This window comes from Simochromis diagramma, unplaced genomic scaffold (genome assembly GCF_900408965.1).
Source record: "Simochromis diagramma unplaced genomic scaffold, fSimDia1.1 OVJJ01000371.1, whole genome shotgun sequence".
NCBI lineage: Eukaryota > Metazoa > Chordata > Actinopteri > Cichliformes > Cichlidae > Simochromis > Simochromis diagramma.
In genome coordinates this window covers 4,158,090-4,185,001 of record NW_024386920.1, presented here as the reverse complement: position 1 = coordinate 4,185,001, position 26,912 = coordinate 4,158,090, and the positions used below count along the sequence as shown (strand labels likewise).

Sequence of the window (26,912 nt, the reverse complement as noted above, 5' to 3'; positions counted from 1 at the left end):
TGTCCTCCTAGATTTAAAAGCAACAGCGTAATGTTTATGTTGGCTGCAAGAGAATATGCATCAAACTTCATTTGATGTATTAAAGACACTCCTGGACGTTGTTTACACACGCAGGTGAAAGCTTGGGAGATGAAATCCTATTTTCTCCCTGTTTGATGTCAGGACTTTGAAGGCCAAAATCAATCTTAAAACCAGATAAGAGTTTGGACTTTGGGGGTTCATGGAATCACTGTGTGCTTTCATATATTTTGGATATTTCGCTGGAAAATTTGTGCAAAAATGTTTGACAGCATGTGGATGAATTCCTACCATTTTGACTTTCAATTTCCCGTGGAGCCTTGCAGCTACTCGAGCATGTGGTGAAAGGTCAAGTGAATGTTATAAAACAGAGCAACCCAACAAGACTGCGTCACATAAATTCTCAGCTAAAACATTAATCTAATTCATTAGTAACTGATCTTTTTTTTCTTTCGGTATCGGCAAAATTCAAGTGAGTAATCATCTGGCGGACTGTATTGATAGCAGTATTGATGATAGATAACCCAGTAGAAATCCTTTCATTGCTCTCTGAGCCCCAAACCAAATTTGAAGGAAAACAGTGTGCTTATTTTGAAAGTCATGCCTGTTGCGGGTATCACACTACGCCTCTTCTGTTCCATCTGCGACTCAGGCCACGAAGTGTGAGGAAATCTGTTTTGAACGCTCATTATACGAGTTATGTCATGAAATATTCATGTCATTTGCGTAACATGCGATCAGCATGTTTGCAAGTCTCCTATAAATAAAAGATACCGCTTTTCTCTGTGTTTTGCTCAAAATTCACTCGTGAGATTATTGAAACGAAACAGCTTGAAATGTGCACATTGCACAGGTTGCGGAAAGAAATACCCTTAACATAAACATGACGTCTCCTTACATGTTCGCGGTGAATTCTTTCATGCCATTTAAAGTGTGAAATACAGTGTCATGCTTTTCAGAACAAGACCTCATATGGAGAAAATCATTGACGTTGACAGCGCTTTAATTACCGCATTCCTAAATCTTATTTCATGCCTGGAAAAGAAATGCTCACATCATGTTTTCATTGATGATCATTGATATTAATATTTTACATTCGAATTAAGCGAGCCATTTTCTGTGCTCCTTCATTTTAACAGAAGCACATTTTTCAAAGGAGGATTCAGTGCAACATTAATAGACGTTTAACAAAAAGAGGTCAGAGCAGCGTTTGGAGTACATTTCCTTGAAGGGGCCACAAGAAGGGTGGGATTAAACTGAAAAAGAAAATCAGAAAACAGTCGTCTTAAATACAGTCCTTCTACTTTGGTAGGATTTTTTTTTAAACTTGGAAGTTCACTAATGTCCTTGCCTGTGCTGCCAATGTCATTTACGAGGTGGTTACAGTCCCTGCTGAAGATATTAATGCAGACCATGGAGGCATATGTGTTTAGTTAGTGGGTTTGGGTCGAACTTATGGTTATATGGTTCAGTCATTGTAAGGGGGAACATCAGAGCTCCAAATCCACAAGTTAAAATAAATTTGTGATTTATCATATATTTAGTCCTATTTACACAGTTTTGGCTTTTTCCATCAGTTATTGTAACACTGTACTCGGGAAAGGAACCACTAAGATCTGGGAATGCAGAGACAGCTTTTATTCTGTCTGTCAGTTCAAAATGCAAAAATAGTTACAACCTCCAAATCAAATTATTCTGCAGATTTCATTTACCCTCACAGCTCATGTCCCCAGAAACAGTCACGTTAAGTATGCTACTTCTCAGCAGAGGCTGCACATACTTGCACTGGTGCAGTGGTTAGGAGTACTTAGTTAGCTCACAGCAAGACGCTGGGTTGGGAGCTCCTGGTTTTTGGACCTCATTGTGTGGAATTGCCTCCATTGCCTTCTGGATTAAATTCCTTCCACGTCCCCAAAATGGGCATCTTAGATTAAGTCACTATTTTTTATGTCTTTTTTTATACTTTTGTATTTGTCCTGCTCGGATATTAAGGACAGCTTTGCAGGCCATCATCTATGAGTTATAGCTTGTATACTGTCACAAATGACAGTCTTGATGAGGTCATTGGGCCTTCAAACAACCACAGAGAAGAGCAAAGTTAAAATATGCAAAGATCTGAAGTGAAACCTACTGTTAAAAAAGCTGTCCACTTTGTCAACTGAAGTCACTGTCTGTGGCTTTCATGCTGCTTAAGATGCCATTTCCTTTCTCCCTTGGAAGGCAGTGGTGCTGCTACTCCCTTCCAACCAATCACATTTTGACCCACACGTAGCATCATCAACATGGAGCTAAATGCTTTTGTTGTTTTGGGGGTTTTTGGGGGGAGGACTGCATATTTGAGTAGGTACCCTTGCTATAGGCTCTTCATAGGCAAATGCAGAGCTTCCCTGTGGGAACAGTAAACAACTAAAACAGTCTGTAAAGCTAAGCTTAGGCTCTGTATAGAACCAACCATAACCAGACACCAAAGAAAAGGTAAAGTTGTAAAGGTGGTACTGGAATATGTTAAAGCAGTTAATCTTTTATCGTCTAGCATTTAGTCATCATTGTACTGACTTGTGTCACTGTAAATGACCCAGTGAACACAATATACACACCAGCTCCTGAATGTATCTTTCTTAAAGTGGTAAGTTTAAGAGCTGATTTTTTTTTCTTGAATTGTTGTTAACTTTGCATTTTGGCCATTTGCAAAGAAAAAGCAGCAAATTAAGATAAAGAAAGTTAAAGAAAAAAGCTAAGGGCCTTAAAAATAAAACAGCAGGCTGAAAGATGCTAAGCTGCTCATTAGCACTTTGAAGAAGTAAAATAGTACAAATATAATTATTACTTCTTTTTTAGGTTCATTACTAAAATCAGCCTGTTTCAAATAGACAGCAGCTTAAAGCAGTCTGGTATGTGAGTAGAGTAAATACACACTGTGCTGGAGTCTAAGTTATTGTGTGACAAACTGATCACTCGTATTTGTATCCAGCCCAAGCTCATTGAGTTTATCCATGTTACATGCTGAACAACTGGCCTTGACAACGAATTTATGTTTTTCTAATGCAAATGAAGTACTTCCTTAATCCCACGGAAGGCCAGAGCTCAACAGAGGTGCATGTCATCTTCTCCTCTTTCTTTCTTCTCTTACATCAGCCTACAGCTCATAAGGTGGACTTGATGCACTGTGATTATTCACAGCGGGAACATTTGTCAAAATGCAAATAAAGGTATACGAGTGAAAGCTTTGAGGAAACCCAGACCACCTGGCCCCTCTGGCCCTCATTACCTCCCTGCGTGAAGAGGCCCGGCACAAACATGAGCATGTTTTCAGTTTGCAGCAGCAGGAATAATATATCTGGATGTGAACAATTGTGCTTGTTTTGCCATTACACTCCAGGCTGGGTTCGGTTCAACATACCAATAGTTGCTATTACGACTGGATGACAGCAGCCTTTCTGCCCAGTCTTCAAGCACACCGCACTCACTCAAAGCTCCATGGCTGAGGTAATGCCTGGGTTGGAGGCCAGAAATTCATACTCAGAACAGGGATACGAAATCAGATCTAAATTTAGAGGTTTGTTAAGTAGACTCTGTAACAATTCCATCAATCAAACAGTCTAACTTCTCCCTCTCATGTTTTACAAAAGAGGATTTTCTACATTTTATTGCTATGTATCATGGATTACGTCACGGCTGTGCCTCACAGGCTATGAGTTCTTCGGTGTCACATTTTAGATGCCTGACATCGACGTCATGTTTGGCGTCTAACTTTTACCCCCCAAACTTTGACATGGTGCATTTTTCTCTGTTCACTGTTCATGACCAACAACTGAACCCCTTGTCTGTAATAGACGGAAGAGAGCTGAGAGGCAGGTTCATCGCTCATCCTCTGAATGTTTTGATACTTTGGTCTTGATCTGCGGTAAACGCTACAAGCTTCTGGTAAATACCAAGCTGACTGTAAAATATTAGCCCCTCTCTTACAGGGTATCATATGAGCCTGCCTTGGGGCGTCGCTGAAAGCTCTTAATGCTTTCCATTCAGCCGCAATGCCACTTTTCCCAGGAGCTGGACTGTCTGTCAAACTGATGAGAAAGAGAATTGACATGACAGAAACTTGGCTATACTGTTTAATCATACAGTTATGTGAAGAGGTACACTTTGGACAAGTGTCCAAACTGTAGTTAAAGTGTGGCTAGCTGTGTCAAGGCTTTTGGGCTTGTTATTTTTCAAATGTGCCACTATAATGTTCACTAAATGTACAGAAAATGAAATACAAAGAATTATAAAACCTATAAAAATACAAAGCAAAATAGTCTATCACAATAAAACATATGCGAACACAGATTCATCTAAAATATAAGGCTATGGACATACAAACTGGCTTTACCTCCCACTTTTGAAGCTGTACTGGTGGATATTTTGTACGACCCATGTGCCAAATGGCTAGCAATACTGGTACTCCAGTTTTCCACAGTGTCTTTTAATTGTTTAACTCGATTTTGGTTTGAACTTGCACCACTAAAGTGGTTAGAAAAAAGACACACGAAATCTAGTGCAGTTCTTTCCATGCAAAAAATCCAAACTGAAGAAAACTGATGCACATTTAATTCTGATCTGTCAAAGTTAAAGTCAGGTTGGGGTGGACTGTATTTAACTTCAGATTTGATCATGTTGTAACCATGGGAACACCAAGCTCAGACATGAGTCATTATTTGGTCCAGTTTACCAGTCGTGAACATGAAGATGAACAGTTTAACACTCGTAGGTGTAAACAGAAAATTATAATTATAATAAACGTCAAAGATTGATTTTGAGTGTCATGTCGTGTAAATGTGTTGACACAAGCACTGCGAGTATAGTTTTGAAAATAAAGCAGTCTTTCAGTCTAAGTGATTGAACTAATTAGCTACTGGAACGCATTCATTTCCAGTTGTTGCATGATTGTTTTATAGAAATCACTTTTATCCAATGACCTCACTACTCTATCAAATAAGTCAGAGATAAGCTTGCAGAGGTAACAACCCAGTCTGCAAACAAGAACCCGGATTATAAATAGCTCTAAAGAGAGCTTCAGACTGCTGGGAGGAGAGAACACGTTGCTTCACACACAAACACACATACTGTCGAAGTACATGTGGAGCAGCAACAGGGCCGGGTGAGGACAACCCCTTTGGTGGATCAGGATTACCCCGCCGCTGTATCAAACCTCCACCGACAAGTCAGTGTGAGTTATGCAATATATCTTCTCATCGTCTTTGTTTGGCGCATAGTAAAGCGAATTTATAAGAGAATTGGCATTCTGAAAAAATCTGGCTTCCTTTTATTCAGGACACAAGTTTTATAAAGCGAAGCAATCTGGAATAACAAAGCTAAAGCATAAATAATAGTGAAATAATATTGTGCTGTGTCATTCAGAAAGAATTGCAAACCTCACCTGTCCTCTGCTTGACTCGTCCAAATTCAAGTTCTTTTAACAGTTTTTGTGTCTGACTCCTACTTTGTGATCAAAGTATGATAGAAAAGGATGAAGATACTTCACTGAAGTATGCATTGTGATAGTGGCTTCAAAGGCATGGAGTTAAGATTCATAACTGTAAGCGTCTGATGGAGCGAAAAAAGATAATAACCTCAGCAGGCATTTAAAGTGAGGATGCAAAGATGAACTTGTTCTAACAGTACAGGCAATTATAAATTCAGTTATTAGTCATGGAGAAGATAATGCTGAAACTAAAGAAACTATGAGAAAATCAACTGAGCATCCAACATATGCTCCAAAGGCCTTCCTGAAGTAAAATACTGCTTGACTATCTTTGTTGCCATTATATAAAATGAGATAAAATGAACTAACCAGGAACTAAACTATGGAATTGAGCAATGATAGATTCATTTCTTTCTGTAACTTTCCAGCTTTAATGTTACTGATTTTACCTATTTAAGGAAAACAAAGATGAAGTAAATCTACTTCAACTAAAAATACTGCAAGAAGTGGCTATTAACCATCCGGGTCAAACCATTAGAAGATGGTCTGCAGGTAATATAAATAAAATGTATGCTAATCTTAACATTGTCCAGACAGAGGTGAGGAGAAAATTTTATTATTGCCCTGTATGTCTTGTTAATATCATGTTGCTAAAGAATAAATAAAAATAAGCTCAATTATACATTTTAGCTGTTAGCTCTCCCCTAGCTAAGGCTATTGCATCCCCAATGTTTGTTTGTTTTTAAAACAACAATTACATCGACAGGAAAACTTCCATTATTAATCAAATAAAAGTGAAGAATGAAAGGTGAGGTGCCTTTACGGGTGTCACCATCTTTCTGCTCAATTTCAGCAGAAACTTATTTCTGGCTGTACACAACCAAGATGACGACTTCAAAACAATTCGAATTCTTTATTTTGGTCATTATTAACTTTAAAAAACAACAACAGCAACTTATATACACACTGAAAGCGAAAACTTACACAGACAACAAATAATTGAATTAACTGCATGGAACTCCTTCCAGTGTAGTATTTTTGTAGCATCAACACCTTTAAAATCACATTTTACCAAAAAACAAAAAAAGCAAATAAACAAAGAAGAAAAAACAATTAAAGTTCAATAATCAAACTGAATAAATTGATTTTCAGTAATAACCGTATCTCAAGCTTTAATTTTTTTTCTTATTTTTAAACCTTTTGAAAAAATGTGCATATTAAACAATTAAACAACCAGCTGTTATTCATGAACTCAGAAACAAAGGCCTAAATCTTCATTTTTAAAGTATATTAAATTATATTAATAACAAAACAAAAGCTGTTAAATTAAAAGAACAGTGTGTGACATGTTTAACTGTTTATATCTGCAAGGGGGGATTAAATATAAATGAGAAATAAATGTGAAGTATTGGCAAAGCAGGTGGTTGAACTTCACATTCAGCCATTCTCATAGATGCTAAAAGTGTTGCAGAGCCTGCATTTCGTCAACTTGCCTGTTTTATTAAACTGGTCAGAGTTGCTGTCCCTTCTTCAACATTGTCAGAGCTTTCCTTGCTAATGTTGAGTTATTAGCAGCTTTTTCAAACCCTGTGTCTACATCTCACATGTTGGGCAACTTAGTTAACAAGAGGAAGCTCACCTCATATAAGGGGAACAAATTTGATATAATGGACACAAGCGATGGCTAAACATTAGCCAGTAAGTAGCTTTTATTTCTTTCAGCTGATGTATTTGTCACAAGTGTGCAAATACCATTAAAAAAAATCATGTTTTAAAAAAGGTAAATTTATAGTCAGCTGATAAATGGTGGTGAACTTAAAAATGAAAAGAAATGAAAAAGATCTTTATTCTGGCAAAAATACCTTTGTTACCTTTCAAATTTATGGACATGATTAAAAGTTACCAGGACACTCTGGACTGAATTAAAACAGCCAACAAAGGAAGGTAATGGTATAATTCACCTTAGAGAAATTGATTCCAGTGGAATACACATTTAAATGCTGATGTACAGAATTTAAATTGTCCAAAACGCACTGGACAAATATTCCAAATCTGATTATTATTAGTCAAAAGTAAGTCGAGCAGTGAGTCTGTGTAGACATATTGGCTTAGGTGAATGTTGGGGTCCAGGTCTGAGGCCCAGTCAGCTCAAGAAGCAAAGGAGGATTGTTTATAGAAGCAGAGACGTTCAGGAGGAACGTATCTTCTGGGATGATCCCAGGAGCCGGACCTAATTAGAAACAACTGCTTGAAATTCACTTCAATGGCTACACAGATCTCTTTTTATGTTGCTTGGCTGGTCTCGTGCATTCATCAGCTGCACCTCGAGGCTCATCTCCATCTCTTAAGTTCCCCCTGGCTGCATGGTGTTTGTGGATTTCATGTATGGTAAAAAGAAATTTAAAGCCAGCCACCTAACTCTCCAGCGTTATCTCTACTCTCCCTGCACACACACACACACACACACACACACACACACACACACACACACACACACACACACACACACACACACACACACACACACACACACACACAGACAGAGTATCTCCAAAGTCTTGTCTTGAAACAACAGGCTACAATCACACTTGTCAGGTCAAATCTGTTTCCAATTGGAAACAGGGCTTTCATGTGTTTAGACCTCGCCCTGTTGCTTTTGAGAAACATTACATCATGGACCTGGTTTACTGTAGCTGCACTGTAGGTGCCTCGTAGTGTTTTAATTTCTCACCCCTCTCGTGTTTGGAGTTGAGTCAGTTATCATTAGCAATGAGATCATGCTCCAGAACAAAAAGTGCCACTGCCGAGTTCTTTGAATCCAACTATGAAATACTGACCTTTTGTGCAGCATAAATTCGGCCGTAGTGCGCCATCCATACAATGATTACACATCTGGCAATATCATGATTTGGCATATATGAACCCAGACGTGAACCTTCTGAGTGTTCAAGTCAGTCTTATCCTGTCATCAGGCCATCTTTACTGGGAGTTCCTCATTCAACTGGCATCTGAATGTTGCCTTTCAGACAAGCATTGGCAGAGGCAGGCGCTCATATTTGAACCAGGTGATAGAGTTTCATGTCAATCTGCTATTGACTGCTCCCTTTAGGGGTCGCCACAGTGGATTATCTTGCTTCTGCTCATCCTATCCCAAGCATCCTCGACTTTCATGCCAACCTTTTGCTTGTCCTCTTTTATGACATCCATGAACCTCTTCTGACGTCTCCCTTTTTAACTCCATATTCAACATCCTTTGTCCAATATATCTGCTTTCCTTCCTCTGCACCTTTCCAAACCATCTAAACCTCGTCATAAATATTGAGTTTCATGTCAGTTTCTCATAATATAGATAAAATAATCACATAGCTGACTTCTTGTTGATTTTTTTTTTACTGAAGATGATATTACTGCTAACAAATAAGCCTTATTTAATCTCTGAAAGCCTTATTAATGGTGCAGTTTCTACAGAAATATGTTGATAGAGAGAATGAGAGACTCTGAGAAAGGGCTGCTGGCAGGTAGTGTGTGTAAAGACTGTGACTGCATAAAAGATGTGTTGATCTTCAAACCAGACACTTTCTGGTTATTTGGCTCATGAATCAACTAACTACTGCAAATAAACTCCTCACTATTGACTACTGAGCTAATCTGACAGCATTGCAACCATAACTCCAATAATTTACACAAACCCCAATATTATCCTATCCAATCTAAGAAGCCTTATGCTGCAATAACCTGAAATGCATTGTCATTTAATCACACAAAACACAAATCCCTTTCCTAATAACACACGCAAGATCTTTCTTTTAATATTTACATATTTAACACAAAGGCAGCATACAAAGCAAAGATAAAAATTGACCCAAGGAGACTTCATGGGAGTTAACAAAGCAATTCTATTCTAGAAACACGAACAAGCAGAAATGGATGCTACCAAGCCTGGTTGCTCCTCGCTGCCTTTGCTACTGGTTGAAGTTCAGGCTCTGGTTGTTGAACCGGGGTTCATCCCTCTGATTTCCTACAGAGCTTTATGTTGGCTAGCAGACAGCAGAAAGAAAAAACACGTTTGCGTGATGATTTTGTTGTTTGTTTGAGAAGATAATTGAAGAACTTTTGTAGCGCAAGTGATAATGTAATTGTAACTTCTGAATTTAGTACAGTAGAATGTTACATTACTGCAAAAGGTAAAATGTAATGTGATTACAGTAACCTGTTACACCTAACACTGCTCACAAGTCAGAAAAGTTTTTTGCTTAGCATGGCAGAGCACTAGTAATACAGCATAACTGTACTTCAAAGCTCTATCTGTGAATGCAGCATATTCACAGACAGCTCAGTCAGTTCTCTTATTTAGTGAGTCACAAATATACAAGAGTGGCTGTACAAATAAAAACTTTTACTAGCGTTTGCATTCACTTCCACCATCTTGGATTGTTACCTCATGGGCAGTGGGACTTCTTTGACCTTCCGAGTTGGAAATCTGAGTTAAGGGAGCGTCCAGGTGAAAATTCTGACTGGGAATAATTTGGCATAAAGTGAAAGGATGTGTTACTGTCAGACTTGTGTAAAACTTGGCTAAAGCTGAACTAATGTGGAAAGGTGGCGATGAAGTCACTCTCACTCCTTTTCCTTTGGTTAGTAGCAAATTAACATATAGTAGCAAGTAGCAAGTAGCAACAACCCAAATAATAACATACTGTCAAAGAGGTGGTGGTCATATTTTGGCAGCTTAAACCATTTAGGGACAAGTCTAGAGTAAATGGAAGAGTTAATCCAGCCCAAAACAGAAGTGATATGAGACTGTTCTCAATCTGTTCCCACACCAAGACAGCTAAATCCATGAAAACACAACTTTCTAGGAAATCCAAATTCCAGAAATCTTGGGAAAACACCGGGAAATGAGAGACAACACAATAAAGAACAAGGGATGACTCAGACAACACACACACACTGTACAACATGACAAATGCAGAGACAAAACTCGAGGAACAGAAGAGCAACACAAGGGGGGAATTAACAAAATGAACCTAGGGCCATCAGGTACTGAAGGAATGAATGATAACACTATAAGGAACATGTAATGAACAAGATACATAAAGATAATAAAAAAAAAATAACAATAGAGCGCTATATTTCAACACTGCAGAACCCTACATGCAAAACTAGAAAAATAAAGGTCCACAAACAAATTGTTATAAAACCAAAAGGACCTGAATTGTATATAATGATTTCGGCAGTGAGAATAATCAGGTCATTGGCTCCATAGAACCTTTTAAATTCTTAGAAACTCTGGCTCCTGGAATGGCAATAAAACCTATTTAAAATGTCAGTAAACCAAAACTATGACTTCAAATAAATGCTAATGTTGGTCAGGGGGCACTGGATTTGTGTTTCCCAATAAATTCGCCATTTTCAGGCGATATCATCATTTCTGTGAATGTGTCTGTAACAGACCACGTTAAACAGGGCTAGAGACTAGTCAGTGACCCCATGGTAAACACTGGTTGCTAGAGACAGAGATAATATGTTCTGTGACTGGTTGACACAACCACACACAAAGAGTTATATTGGGGTTGCGGTTAGATCCAAGCACTAAAGTACCATCTTTTAATGTACTTGAAGGAGACACGGTTGAAAAGTGCTTCCAAGCTACTAATGGCAGCTCTAGTTTGTCACTATACTTGCAGCTTTGTTGTTGTATTCCCCAAACACACATCACTGTCAGCCTGTGCTGTGTGCTAATATCCTGCATGGCCTGTTTGTGTAAAACACACATTCCTTCGTCTGTGTTTGGGATAGAAAAAGCCTTTAGGAAGTTGTTTTAGCTGCAAGGCTTTTAAAGGCAAGTCAACCCAAACAGAGGTGCCTTTAAGTACAGCACATCAACTGTATGTAGAGTAGAGAGGGAGCATGTTGACCAGGGTGAATGGAGTGAGGCTGGAGAGGCTATAACCATCGGTTTAAGGAGAATGAGTAATATATTCAGGCTCCAATGATTCATAGCTCACCTTCTCCAACTGGACTGCGCTGAAAGAATCACAGTGAAAAATGATATAATTCTTTACCTCCATCGTAATCGTGTAACACATCGTGGGCTTAGCTGTAAGCTTAAACCTGGTGTTCCAGTCCGACAAGAGCTTTCTGAAACAAATGGTATCAATTTGCTTCCAGTCATTAGAGCACATTGTTGACTAGAAGGACATATTGTAGAGCCAGTCTAGCTCAGACCCCAGTCCTAAATCAAGTGACCAGCTTTCCCACAAAGGAATGCACTCAGTGTTTGCCACTGTAAGAGTGGACTCATTGCAAGTTTTAATGGTTTGGACAACTGTGGGTAGTTTGCATGGATGATTGAAAGGGTTTTGGCTGCTCCCCTCATCTTCCCCCCCTCCTCTTTAAAGGGGGAAAGAATGAAAAACAAAACAACACATTCTCTCCCTTCCTCCCACTCTCTCTTGCTAGCATGCACACCCCGTAGAGAGAGCATCAGACGCGTCCAAAAGAAACAGCGAAACAGAAATAGAGCTACTATTTCAGTCTGAAAAGGTTGTTATTTTTAGAAAATGTGACACACTCTACATTAAATTACAACATCATAAGATCACTCTGTACCCCTCCACCCCCACCTCACCCACTAGACCTCCAGATCTATGACTCACCAAAGTATGCGGTGACGTTACCCCAAACTATTCGCCTCAGTCTTCTGATCAAAAAATTTGATCATCAGCTCATTGCCCCGATTCAGTCAAAGGTGGGTGACTCGTAAGATGCACACAGATCTGGTTCTAGTTTAAACATATAGCTTGATATTATCATCACACAGGTAACACCAAGCATTCTGATCAGGGTGCTTAATATGTTTAGTTAAGATTGGTTTGTTTTATGTTTCCCGTCCATGGACCAGTGCCCCTCTAGCATTTGACTGCACATCATAACATTTGTTTGTAGTATGTGAATGAAATGCAGAACAAACATGCGAGAGCATAATGCCGCTGTTGGGATGCCAGGCCAAGGCATAATGAAACATGTGAAAAACACATGCTTCCAATTTCTTACTCACCTCAGTGTTTCTTCCAACCAGTGATGTAGTTGGGAATGAAAAGGTGGGTAATCTCCCAGCCTTGGCTGCTGAGGCACGAAGCAGACGATCATTAATAAACAGGATAACAAAGGCTGACGACCACATTCACTTAATGGTGAATTTTATTGTCATAGTATATCTCAAAAATCCTAGTTTTTATTTTGTTTTTTTCAAACAAAAACTTCAAAGAATCAAAGAAAAAAGATCAAATGTTTACAAATTATATGTTAAGTAAGATGAGATGAAAGATATTACAATTAAAAGAAAGACTATAAAATGTGTTTGAAAAGATGTCCCCTCTTGAAGTTCCTGACGCCTCATGCTTTTGTCTGTTGAAATAATTGAATCTAGTTCTTGCATTCATGTTTCCCTTAGGATGAATCATTAATTCTCAGTGTTTATGATTAAAGCCTTTAAAAAATCATTTCATTCCTGCTCAGCTCTACTTTGTCTTTTAGTGCTGTACTCTATTACAACTCATTCAATCACTACTTAAAATAGATATTTTTCCAAAGCACAAAGTGTCTCAAAGATCTTACCAGGAGCAAACATGCCAAAACTAAAAACATCTACATAAAACTACTAATGCTTTCTGTGTGGGGCTTGCATGTTCTCTCTGTACCTACACTGGGGTCCTTCCATAGTCCAAAGGCATGCTTGTTAGATTAGCTTGCAATTTTGTCATGGATCATGTCATGGATATTAGCGTGTGGCTGTCTGTTTGTATTGGACAACCAAGAGTGTATCCCACCTCTATGACAGCTGGGCTACTTTCCAAATATGTTTTATTTCATGTTCGAACCACAACTATATGATGCTGGAAGACAGTGGTTCCCCCTAACTCACCTCTAAACTTCCAGGTTTCAGTTTTCATAACTTCAGTATCCAATAGATAATGAAGAACTAAGAATTTAGTCATAACTCATCTTGATGACCCCTAAAGAGAGAATGTTCTAGAACTGATAAGTTGAAAGTGTAAGTTTGAAGATCACATTGCATCTGTTTTAAGCCAGACACAGAATTCCTCAAATAGAAAAATACAGTTGAATTAGTCTGAGGTCGTGTTGCACTGCTTCAGTTCTGGCAACAACAGAGTATGCAGTTTATCAGTCAGTGACTTAACAATCAAGTGCAACTAAGTTATACCGGGATCTCAATCATAAGAGTAAATCCAACTTAAAATAGCTCGTAATGAATAAGATTTAAGGTTTTAGGGAGGATTAGTTCAAAACCTAATATGAACAGTACTGGGATACTGTAGTATAAAGACCGGCTTAAGACAAATTTTACTACAAGAAAGAAAAATACAGTTAGGGCCATAAATATTTGGACAGAGACAACTGAAACTGAAAATAAAATGTTCATTTCGTTTACTTTGTTCAAAACCCTCTGACAGCCTGAAGTCTAGAACTCGTGGACATCAACAGAAGCTGGGTTTCCTCCTTTTTAATGCTCTGCCAGGCCTTCTACCAGTATCTTTCAGTTGTGGGTTGTTTGTGGGCCTTTCTGTGTGAAGTTTAATCTTTAACAAGTGAAATGGATGCTTAATTGGGCTAAGATCAGGTGACTGACTTGACCCTTCAAGAATTTTTCACTTCTTTGCTTAAATAAACTCCTGGGTTGCTTTGGCTGTATGTTTTGGGTCATTGTCCATCTGTATTCTGAAATGCCACCCAATCAATGTGACTGCATTTAGCTGGATTTGAACAGACAGTATGTCCTGAACACCTCAGAATTCATTTGGCTGCTTCTGTCCTGTGTGCATCATCAATAAACACTAGTGTCCCAGTGCCACTGGCAACCATGCACACCCAAGCCATCACACTGCCTCCGTCGTGTTCTATAGATGATGTGGTATGCTTTGAGCGATAAGCTATGAGCTGTTCCACGCCTTCTCTACAGGGAGTGCAGAATTATTAGGCAAGTTGTATTTTTGAGGAATAATTTTATCATTGAACAACAACCATGTTCTCAATGAACCCAAAAAACTCATTAATATCAAAGCTGAATGTTTTTGGAAGTAGTTTTTAGTTTGTTTTTAGTTTTAGCTATTTTAGGGGGATATCTCTGTGTGCAGGTGACTATTACTGTGCACAATTATTAGGCAACTTAACAAAAAACAAATATATACCCATTTCAATTATTTATTTTTACCAGTGAAACCAATATAACATCTCCACATTCACAAATATACATTTCTGACATTCAAAAACAAAACAAAAACAAATCAGCGACCAATATAGCCACCTTTCTTTGCAAGGACACTCAAAAGCCTGCCATCCATGGATTCTGTCAGTGTTTTGATCTGTTCATCATCAACATTGCGTGCAGCAGCAACCACAGCCTCCCAGACACTGTTCAGAGAGGTGTACTGTTTTCCCTCCTTGTAAATCTCACATTTGATGATGGACCACAGGTTCTGAATGGGGTTCAGATCAGGTGAACAAGGTGGCCATGTCATTAGTTTTTCTTCTTTTATACCCTTTCTTGCCAGCCACGCTGTGGAGTACTTGGACGCGTGTGATGGAGCATTGTCCTGCATGAAAATCATGTTTTTCTTGAAGGATGCAGACTTCTTCCTGTACCACTGCTTGAAGAAGGTGTCTTCCAGAAACTGGCAGTAGGACTGGGAGTTGAGCTTGACTCCATCCTCAACCTGAAAAGGCCCCACAAGCTCATCTTTGATGATACCAGCCCAAACCAGTACTCCACCTCCACCTTGCTGGCGTCTGAGTTGGACTGGAGCTCTCTGCCCTTTACCAATCCAGCCACGGGCCCATCCATCTGGCCCATCAAGACTCACTCTCATTTCATCAGTCCATAAAACCTTAGAAAAAACAGTCTTGAGATATTTCTTGGCCCAGTCTTGACGTTTCAGCTTGTGTGTCTTGTTCAGTGGTGGTCGTCTTTCAGCCTTTCTTACCTTGGCCATGTCTCTGAGTATTGCACACCTTGTGCTTTTGGGCACTCCAGTGATGTTGCAGCTCTGAAATATGGCCAAACTGGTGGCAAGTGGCATCTTGGCAGCTGCACGCTTGACTTTTCTCAGTTCATGGGCAGTTATTTTGCGCCTTGGTTTTTCCACACGCTTCTTGTGACCCTGTTGACTATTTTGAATGAAACGCTTGATTGTTCGATGATCACGCTTCAGAAGCTTTGCAATTTTGAGACTGCTGCATCCCTCTGCAAGATATCTCACTATTTTTGAGTTTTCTGAGCCTGTCAAGTCCTTCTTTTGACCCATTTTGCCAAAGGAAAGGACGTTGCCTAATAATTATGCACACCTGATATAGGGTGTTGATGTCATTAGACCACACCCCTTCTCATTACAGAGATGCACATCACCTAATATGCTTAATTGGTAGTAGGCTTTCGAGCCTATACAGCTTGGAGTAAGACAACATGCATGAAGAGGATGATGTGGACAAAATACTCATTTGCCTAATAATTCTGCACTCCCTGTATACTTTTTTCTTGCCTACATTCTAGTAGAAGTTGATCTTGGTTTCATCTGTCCAAAAGATGTTTTTCCAGAACTGTGCTGGCTTTTTTTTTTTTTTTTTTTTAGATGTTTTTCCGTATTTACTTTCATGGTAGTCTTCTCTTTATGGCTAACTTGGATATCAATACATCTACTCCTGGAGAGTGTTGGTGACTGTGTTGGTTGGTGGTTGGCTGTTGTGAATGGGTTTCTCTTCACCTTGGAAACACTTCATCCAGTTTGAATGTGGATAACCTCAAATGAAAGCTGAAAGTCTACACATTATATCCATATCCATTATATAACTATAATGGGAATATGTTTCAGAAAACAGGTAAAACAAAACAAGAACAAAACTAGTGTCAGTGTCCAAATATATATGGACCTAACTCTACCATAAGGCGCATTAAGCAAAAACAAAACAGTCAGATAAGTCAAACTTTACTCAACTCATTCTTCTTGCTTCCTCCACTTCCGTACCATTGATTCATTAATGCTGTATTCTATCACAGCTGCTCTATTCCCATGTTGTTGCAGTATATTAATGACTAACCTCATATTGTGGATGGATTATCTCAGTTGTTCTCCTGACTGAAGTTTGGTCCATTTACAGCATCCTGCCATGCGATTGCATTTGTTCCTAACTATCAGGAACCCTCGCATTAACTTTTGTTGAGTGGAAAAAAGCTAGCATTCATCCTCCAGCTTCCCAGTGTTTATGCTATGCTAACATAGCTGTGTTGCTAGCGATCACATAGTATATCACTATGTATAAGCTAGTCCAACTTCAGTAACGCTATAGTCACTGCTGTTTAGTTTTCTGTCTTCATTTATGTTGGAAGTTATAGCAGAGCTTTTAATTTTTTCAGAAATCCCTCAATCAGAACATGCTATATCATATTTAGGTGGAAGGTAGCGAGCTAACTTCCTGCTAATTTCTAACTTTGTAAAATTTATTAAATTTTGTTTTCATGGATGCCTGGATTTTAAACTTAGTTGTTACACCTTGTAATGCAGCAACACTGATCATTTTCTTCAAGATGAAAGAATTTAGACAGTTTTTAAGTGATTTGTTTGACTTTGTGACCTGAAGCTGAGTTTGGACCCGGATCACTCCGCGAGGCTCCTGACTATGGTAGCTGTGATGCTCCAACAATCCATCAAGCGGTGCGGCTTCAAAGGTTACCAAAGTCGTACTAAAAGGGCGATTGTGGCTCAAGAGTTGGGAGTTCACCTTGTAATCGGAAGGTTGCCGGTTCGAGCCCCGGCTTGGACAGTCTCGGTCGTTGTGTCCTTGGGCAAGACACTTCACCTGTTGCCTACTGGTGGTGGTCAGAGGGCCCGGTGGCGCCAGTGTCCGGCAGCCTCGCCTCTGTCAGTGCGCCCCAGGGTGGCTGTGGCTACAATGTAGCTTGCCATCACCAGTGTGTGAATGTGTGTGTGAATGACTGAATGTAGTGTAAAGCGCTTTGGGGTCCTTAGGGACTAGTAAGCGGTATATAAATACAGGCCATTTACCATTTAAAATATTTTCCGACAGATTTTTGAGTGCCGTGTACCACATAAAATCGGTTCGAGGGCAGTAAGCACAACCAGAATTAATACATAAGGCGCACTGTCAATTTTTGAGAAAATTAAAGGATTTTAAGTGCACCTTATAGTCCGAAAAATACTGTAATAGTAATATAGTAATGTGTTAATAGTAGACGTCTGGTTAAGTTGTTTTTGGTATCTCCTTTTTTACCTTAATGTGTTGACTTTAAGTCAACGTCACAGTGTCCTTCACTGTCTGCAAGTCGGTCCATGGAGCTTCTTTAATTTGCATATTATCTATTTATCTATGTTTTGCAATTTGTATTTTTAAAGGAAAGTTTTCTGACTAGTTCATTCTCTAGTTCTCATTGTTGGAGTTTCCATTTGCAGCAGTGACAAAATTTGACAATTCTCAGAAATCGACTAGCTAGCAAACAAAGTAGAACATTTAGCAGTTAAAGAGCAAATTTACTTCTGTCAGGATCCTTTGAAGAAATGAAATCAAAAATACATATGGGGGGGGGGGGATTTTCCCAGAGGGGTGGAGTCTAAGACCCGACCTGACACATAGACAGACAGGCACACACAGATACAGACATGCATTTTCACCTTCATGTACACATATACAAATACTCAGCACTCGCCCAACAAGGAAACAAACAGAAATGACCACTGTGCACACACTCACACTCCATACATACTCTACACTCCCAGTCCAGGCACCATCGCCAGAGGAGCCATCCGCCCCCAGACCCAGGAGATGTTTCCCTTTGCTCTGGGGTGGAGATGACCATACAGCCCCCATTCCTGCTGCAGCAGGGAAGATTAGCATCACAGACCCCAACCAGACGGCCAACTTCTCCTCCTGGCCCCATGCCCCAGATGGCAAACAGAGAACGGGGGAGTTCTAACAAATATTCTTACTGTTTCTGAAAGCATTTGATGATATCAATTGAACTCCCCTGCCCCTATTATTATTTTTCCAGTGAAACCACTGGTCACACATCAGCAAAAGCAAAGACCATTTAAAGTAATATTAAACAGAAGCTTTTTTGGCGATATGTCAAGTGACATTTCATCCAAGTTGTATAGAATATATATATATATATATATATATATATATATATATATGTGTGTATGTATGTATGTGTGTGTATATATATACACACATATTTCCACACCACAAACATAAGTTTCTTCACAGACAGAGTCCGGCACTGTAGCAATCAAAATTATTGTCTGAAGGCCAATAAAATGCGCAAAAGATTTTATTTTTCCAAGTGGACCATTAAGGCTTTGCCATACTGGTCCGTTTGATTGATCTTTATTCTTTAATTATCTATTTATTTATTTTACTTTTAAGTTATTACAATCAGAACAGACATGGCTGGGGGATAGGAAAGGGAAAGATGTAGACAAGAGAAGTTCAAGAAAAGGAGAGGGAAAAAAACAGAGGACAAAAGGGACAGAGAGAAAAGACAGTAAAATCCACTAGATCAGCAGTCCCCAACCTTTTTTGCGCCACGGACCGGTTTATGCCCGACAATATTTTCACGGACCGGCCTTTAAGGTGTCGCGGATAAATACAACAAAATAAAAGTAGTACCGGTACCGAAAAAAAGAAGATTTATTCATAACACACGTGAAAAGACCAAGGAAAACCAAGTTAACAATAAAAACGATAACAAAATAATGCTGAAAACCGATAAAAACCCTGAAAACCATACATTTCACACCTGAGCCTCAACTCTCCTGGCCCGGTACCAAACGACTCACGGACCGGTACCGGTCCAAGGCCCGGGGGTTGGGGACCGCTGCACTAGATCACCTGCTTGAAAAAAAAAAGAAGAAAACGAGAACAAGAGAACAACACAGTAGGGAAACCTCAATAACCAAAATAAGCATATGTAACAGTCAATAACAAATACTGAATGTTACTGAGTAGCACACAAGACCGGCAATGCATGGTATGCTTAGAGGCAGCAGCCAAGGAAGATAGTGTGTGTCTGTGAACACCCGTGTGCACACGTGTGTGCGTGACCGTGCTTGAATTCGAAAGGTTTCTCCATATAACAATCTAATTATAGGTGTAGTAGCCATAATAGTAGCCATAGCCCTGCCCCCCAGAACATGAAGCAGGCATGGAGAGAGGTGGAGTCAGACCCGATCTGACATATAGACAAAGACAGGCAGGCACACACAGATACATACACGCATTCCCACCCTCATGGACACACATACAAATGCTCAGCACTCGCCCAACACAGAAACAAACAGAAATGAACATGGTACACACACTCCCCGTACATACTCTACACTCCCAGTTCCAGGCACCATCGCCTCCAGAGGGGCCATCCACCCCCAGACCCAAGAGATGTTTCTGGGGTGAAGATGAGCATACCGCCCCCGTTCCGGCAGGAGCAGGGAAGATTCGTATCACAGAAACCAACCAGACGGCCAACTTCTCCCCACCCCAGATGGCAAACAGAGAACGGGGGTGGTCTTACTATTTGTGAAAGCATTTGATGATATAAATTGACCTCCCCTTCCCCTATTATTATTTTTACAACGAAACCACTGGTCACACATCAGTAACATCAACAAAAGGAAAGACCATTTAAAGTAATATTAGACACAAGCTTTCTTTGTGATTAGTCAAGTTACATTTCATCCAAGTTGTGAAAAAAATACATAAAAATACATATACATATATATATATATAATCTTACATTCCAAACTGAGGTTGCATTGTTGCATTGGGACAACAACAGCCAATCTAACTACCATTTATAGAAATAAAGTTGGACTAAATGCTGCCTGCAATGTTGAAAAAGCTGTGGGCGAGAAGCTGGCTGTCACAGAGGCCAGAGAGCAGTGGACAAGATGTCTGCTGTATATTAATGACAGCATCATTTACTAACATAAAGTGGAGATTATCAGCATAACAAGAGGTTCACATTTAACTTTATCCAACTGTAAAGTGACGTAGAACAGTTATGCTGACTTTTTGCCTGGAATAAGAACTATGTTTGAGGCCAGTAAAATGACTCTTGGAGTAAACTGATCACCATTAAAAATAATATATGTTTAGGATCACTGTCCTGATATGCTGTCTTAAATAAGTGGACCAAAACAGCAATATTTTATGCCCAAACAGTTTACTACATACATAACTACACCACAAACACAACAAAGTTTCTTACCCAACTACAACCAGGAATCCCATCAGCAGGATGTCTGCAGGAAAAATAGGTCAACGTGTGGGGGGGGGGAAAGGAAGAGACGCCACACTTTTTCAAGACCTTTTTTTTTCTTTACATCATCTCACTGATTGGATGACTTCATATTAGAATGGGGAAAAGCGAAGCCCAAATGTAAGGGAAGGAGACTGTAACGTGGAGCTATCTTTTAATTATTTGTTTTTTCCCTGCCCCTTGATGTAAATTAGCCCTTATATGTTTAGTATTTAATGTACGCTTTAAAAACAAAGTGTTTTCTAATTAGATAATGGCTCCTACCGATCGCTGACAACTTTAGTACAAAAGGGCTGAATTATCTCAAATATGTAGGCACAGATGTGATAGATTAATGCTTGACAAAGGTTTGCATTGCTATAGGTGCTGTTCTAGTGTGTCTTGTATGCATGAATTGATGCCTCTGGAAACAATGACAGTTTAAGGGCCCCTAATTTATCATTATTGATGTAGACAAACACACGCAATTCATAATGTTAAATAATTACAACAAAAATGTAAAAAAGAAAACATACAAATATATAAGATGAATTATTTAAAAACCTGAGAAAAAATTTCAGAAAATACTGAACTTTTTTTTATTAGTTATGAGTGACTTTGTAGGGAAGTTGGTTTTTTTCTCCACTTCTGCTTTATTCTCCTACTACACTATAAGAAAATACTGTGTTTTTACATTCGGGTCAAATTATCCCAACTTTGTGCTACTTTTTTGTCACCTATTTGCAAACAACGTATAATTTCAAAACCGAATTTGAAATTAATGGTGCTGCAGAAACATACCATCTGCTCACACGATGCCTTACAAAGACAAAAACAAAAGCTTATTTGGATATGTTACTCTTGGTCATAGACAAAGCATGAGTGAAACTCTGAATAACACAGTAGTCCTGACGACACTTGAAGGCTGCATCTGCTGCTCTCATTCCAGCAGCATTATGCAGTTTCCAATGAAACCACTGGCCTCTAATGGAAACAACGGCAAATCAAAAATGACTATTTATAGTCACAAGATGAGCCGCCCATATCAGCTGAAATATTTTTACTCATCCTTTGATAATAAGGTTTGTTAACATTAATTTAACAGTGTAGCGAAAGTGCAGTCCAAGGGATTCTCCAGTGTTCACTAAATGCTTGAAAAGATTTTCCTGTATCTTGTATCGTAGCTTCTCATCTTTCCACTTCATCATCTTTATGTATTTTAATGTCCGCCAGAACTAAAACAGGTTTTTCTGATTACTGACTGCATAAAGGTTTTCTCTATACTTCAATTTTTATACATAGTTCCACATAATTTAAGTACAGTGATGATGTTGTACTTACTGAAAAATTAGGACACAATCATGTTGTCATTGAATACAGCAGCAAACATGGGATCATCCTCAACCACTGAGGCCTTTCATTGGCAATTAGTAGTATGGTGCGTACTGTATGATCTTCTTTGAAATAAGCCAAAACCCATTGGAAATGGATCTGTAGTGGTGCTGTCTACCAATTTTACACATAAAGCTCACTGTATCTATTACAAGGCAGACCATAATAGGAATGAAAAGTCACTGTCTATTACTTTGTTTAAACAATTCTGTTAGAGACATAAATGTTCTGTTGTATTCCTCTTTGTGATTTGCTTTTTTAACAGCTCATGGCGACAAGGGAAAAAACCCACTCTAACCTCTGCCCCTCATATTCTGTGTCGCACGTCACTTTTGAATAGTTTGAATTAATTTTTCTAATAAAAAAATAAGAAGTACAGATAGCTTCTATAACAATAACAGTGGCAACCAATAAAGGCAAAAACACCTGAAAGTGGAAAGTAAATCAAGGTAAAACCAGTCCAATAACAACATAACAAACTGACAACATCCTTTTAGAAAAAAAGAGAAAGAAAATGGTGTAAAAACATTACATTGCACATATTTCAGGAGAAAAGGTTTAAGAAAAGTTAGGCTGTGTTCTTCTTTTATAACAATCGAAAACAATTTCTTTTTAAAAAACAGCTTGAGCTGAATAAATAGTACACAGTTTGAAAAGGCCAATAGCAAAACCGCAGTGTGTACCTATTAGCAATGTGATCTATCATAAATGTCTCTACATTTAAACCATGGCAATGTGTAGGTCCATCTTCCATATTAAGAAAATACCTCGGTGTGACAAATGTGCTAAAATGGGCTAACCTCGATCCAGACCTTCAAGTCTTGATTGAAAACCCGTTTTAGCTTAGCCTTCCTGGCCTCCTAGAGCATGCCTTTTAAGTGTACTTTCTTGCCCTCCCCTTCTCTCTCTTTTGGTTATATTGGTTTATTGTTTTTATCGTTAAGTCTTGCTTGCTTGTATACTTGTATGCTTGGTTAATCAATGCCTCCCACCTGCTATCTTATCTGCCTTTGTACTTTACTACTGTTTTATTGGATTATGTGAAGCAATTTAGCTACCTCTGGTTTTAAATGTGCTATACAAATAAAGTTGTATTGTATTGTATTGTAATCTGCTACCCCAAACAAATCCATGTCACCCATAGTTAGAGAACAGGGTCTTGTAGAGAACCTGTTCCCAGTAGTTCAGTTCCTTGGAACTGTTGTCTGCCTCCCTATCACTTGCACTTGTTACAATCAGCTGTTTTCAGTTGTGCATGGATGTAGACATTACTTTTATTTTTATAGCACAAAAGGACAACAGCATGGTGGTAAAGTAGAAACTGCATCAACGACAGAAACAACTGCATTATGCTGCTAACACAACTTCAGCTCTTTGCAACCTCTCCACAGACAGCATGCTAACATTAAGCTAGCCAAGAACCCAGAGTGACCTTAAATCTGAGTGAATGCTAACCCAAGCCCTGCAACCAGACCCTGAACTTCAACAGGTAACAAAAGCAGTGAGGCTGTAGCCTGTGTTTCTACCTGTGCATGTTTCTACAGCGCAGTCACTGTGACAATGGTTTCAAGTGTTCAAGTGCTGGTTTTCATCTTTGCTTTTTGTTGTTGGTTTTGTGTTCATACCTAAATAGCAAGAGAAAGCTCATGTCTTTGTTCTCATTAGGATATGGATTTGTGTTGGTGTGTGGGACTGTAGCCTAACTGGTGACTAGTGGTGAGCCAGTGGGAATACAACAAGAACTGAATAAATGAGTGATATTGATAATGGAATGTGAATCGCTAAATTGTTATCAACATATATCTGTGTTTGTGTGAGTGTAATTTTAGGCAAACTTATTCCAAAGCTAAGCAGTAACACTGTATACGATACAGCGGACACTTTGATGCATTATTAAAGAAAAGAGAGACAAATAAACAGTAGAGACCAGTGGCAGCAGATTGATTAGAAGCCTGCAGGAAGTTAAGGAAAGAGAGACGGGGACAGAACCAATCCACTGTGTTAAGTGCTAGTTATATATTGAAAATGTCCTAAATTGCAACCAATGTATGCACATACTTATAACGTGCCTAAATGCTAATATATCCCTATTGATCACCATTGTTAAGAGAAGAAGAGACAGCTATTCAGCTATTTCCACTGACAGTGATGTTAGCAGCAGGAAGGAAGTCACTGTCAGATCTGCATTATGCAAATGAGTGTGGTGGCAGGCTCTGTGCTTTGCATGCTGTCCCAGTTCTTGGATATGGGAGCAGGCATGAGCGGGTGTGAGGACACTACTCACTTCTCTCCTCTGGGTAATTACTATACAGGAAATTGAACGTAAAATGTTTGAATAATCATGTATCTGAAGTGAGTTATGGATGGAGCCAACAGTACTGAAGTAAATTAAAACAAGTGAATCCAATTACTGTTTATGGAAAGCAGCTGTCCGAGCAGCATATGCTGGTGAGTGAAACTATGAGACTAATGTTGAGGTTAGTGCTCTGCTTGTCTGTATAACATGATGGCTATTTGAGTGTTTCATTTGTGCATGATGACAAGCCAAGAGATGTTTGAAAAACCTGTGTTGCATAGAACTTGCAAAATTATAGGCCGATGTCTGAAGAGGTGAGGCCAGTTGTCTTTTTTTTTAATCTTGCTTAACTCATGCTCCATGAGTGTATTCTGATGTCATAACACCATGATAACTTGCCTCAATGGATTTACAAAAAACAAGGTTAGCGTTTGCTTTCAGTCATGAACAAACCCTCTTATCCGTGTGTTTATTTACCTACACTGCATCAATTCATCTGTGATACAGCCAACAGTCATGTACTGGATAAGCTTTCGTTTCAAAACATTTGGATTTAATTATCATGGGGATATGATATCCAAACAATCTGGTTTCTTCCATTAATAACATGATTGCAGCATGGCAGGGCGAGCTAAGGCTGCAGCATTTTCATATATTTTCATGGATTTAGGCCTTGTTTACTTACTTATTATGGGCATGGGGCAAAACACGATTTAGAGTAATGACACAGTTTACGTTTTGGAGTTTTAAAAGATCTCTGCGAGGAAGTGTCCTGCTTCCACAGCTTGAAAAACAAACATTACCCGTGTGACTTTTCCAGAATAAAAGAATTCTCACTTGCTTCGGTCTTTTGCAGGTCAGTGCAGTTGACATGAGGAAGAGGAAGCTGGCCAAAGCTTTTGTGTGACTGATAGCAAACGCGCTGTACATTAAGGAAACATAGAACCACAGAAGTGTGTTGTTTTACAGATAAAACACGATGGAGTATGAAACGCTATTTATATGATTAAGGCCTTGTGCAAAAACTGATGTACTCGACAAACTTAAGAAGTGTTTTTCTCCTCCTCTGAATGACAGTTTTGTCTGGAGCTTTTTGAGCTTTAGGGAAAATGAAAACTTTAATTATTGTTTTAATCAAAACCAACATTTCAGTCTCATATAATAGTCAATTTTCTTACTCTAAGCATTGTTTTTATTTTGTTAACATAGCTCACTCCCAAACTTTCAGAGAACTGCTCATGGTCATTCATGCTAAATAGGAGATGTGTTTTGTTCTGAGCAGCAGCTTAAGAAACAGTACTCACTGAATAATGCCCACAGCCTGGGTTTCATTTAGGCAACAAGTAAAACACTAATGGTGTTTGATGTCAACAAATGCAGATATCCCTAATATGATCATCTCAAGCACATAACTCTGCTCATGAGGGGCAGCCAATCAGAAGAAATCTAGATTAAAATGATTGGGAATTAAATTAAATTCAGTTTTATTTATACCGCACCAAATAACAACAACACTTGCCTCAAGGCACTTTATGTTGTAAGGTAAAGACTCTACTATAATACAGCGAGGGAGCTAAAGGAAGTTAAAACCTGGTTCAAACAAGAGGAAACCCCCCGAACTTAAAAATTAAGCCAAGTTGCAAAATCTGGAGTCCCTCCAACAGCCAACAAATGTTACAAAACATTTTACAGCCTGGTGCAAAAATGGTTTTGGCCTCTTTTGATAGTTTCCCCCTGTGAACTTTGGAGAATTTTTAAAAACTCATCCATTAGGATAACTGAGTTAACTGTTGATTGACAGATGTCCTGATGATTCTGTAGCATTTACTTGGCCTCATTCCCTACTTTGAATAGTTGGAATGATTCACTGAATTGTGTGTCTGCTTTGGGTGCTTTTTGTATTGGATTGTCTGACTGCTTTGTTGTGGTACATACCTACAACTTTGTAGTAATTGCAGCATCTATGAAAATAGCAATAGACCATGCGTTGCCATGGAATAAGAGCATTTTGCCACAACTTCCATTTCAAATGTAAAAATATGTCTCTTAGGGAGTTGCAAGAAATCACCACAATCTAGTTGATTTGAGAACATCTGCCTAATGTTAAACTGAGACTTTCTTATGAAAAACACACAAACGCTCTTATTTCTTTCAAACAAAAAACCTTTCTAGAGAGATCTAGGGTTTTATTCCAACTTGTATGTCGTCATTATGATTTAAGAAATTTGCGAGTATCAAAGTTTGCTTCTACTTAAACAGGAGATGTGCCTATAAAGACAGGCTGGTGTTGTCTTGCCTTTGATTGCAATAAGAACCTTCATGACTGACTCCTGAAAGGAGTTTGTCCTTCTGATTAAGTGCCTCAGAATTCCTTTTACCTGAAGTAATAATATTGTTGTGCTTCATGTTTCTCT

The 26,912-nt window shown here is 38.9% G+C and overlaps 1 protein-coding gene across 6 annotated transcripts in view; it reads left to right on the top strand.

Annotated features, from left to right (window-relative positions):
- Positions 1–5,101: 5,101 nt before the first annotated feature.
- The window catches only part of myocd (myocardin), a 146,917-nt gene continuing 125,106 nt past the window's right edge, over positions 5,102–26,912 (top strand). For 4 of the 6 annotated variants that reach the window (XM_040036608.1, XM_040036606.1, XM_040036603.1 and 1 more), the window contains exon 1: positions 5,102–5,227. The gene's annotated coding sequence lies outside the window, so the exon portion shown is untranslated. The remainder of the gene's footprint in view (positions 5,228–26,912) is intronic. The other 2 variants (XM_040036609.1, XM_040036607.1) reach the window with 1 other exon arrangement.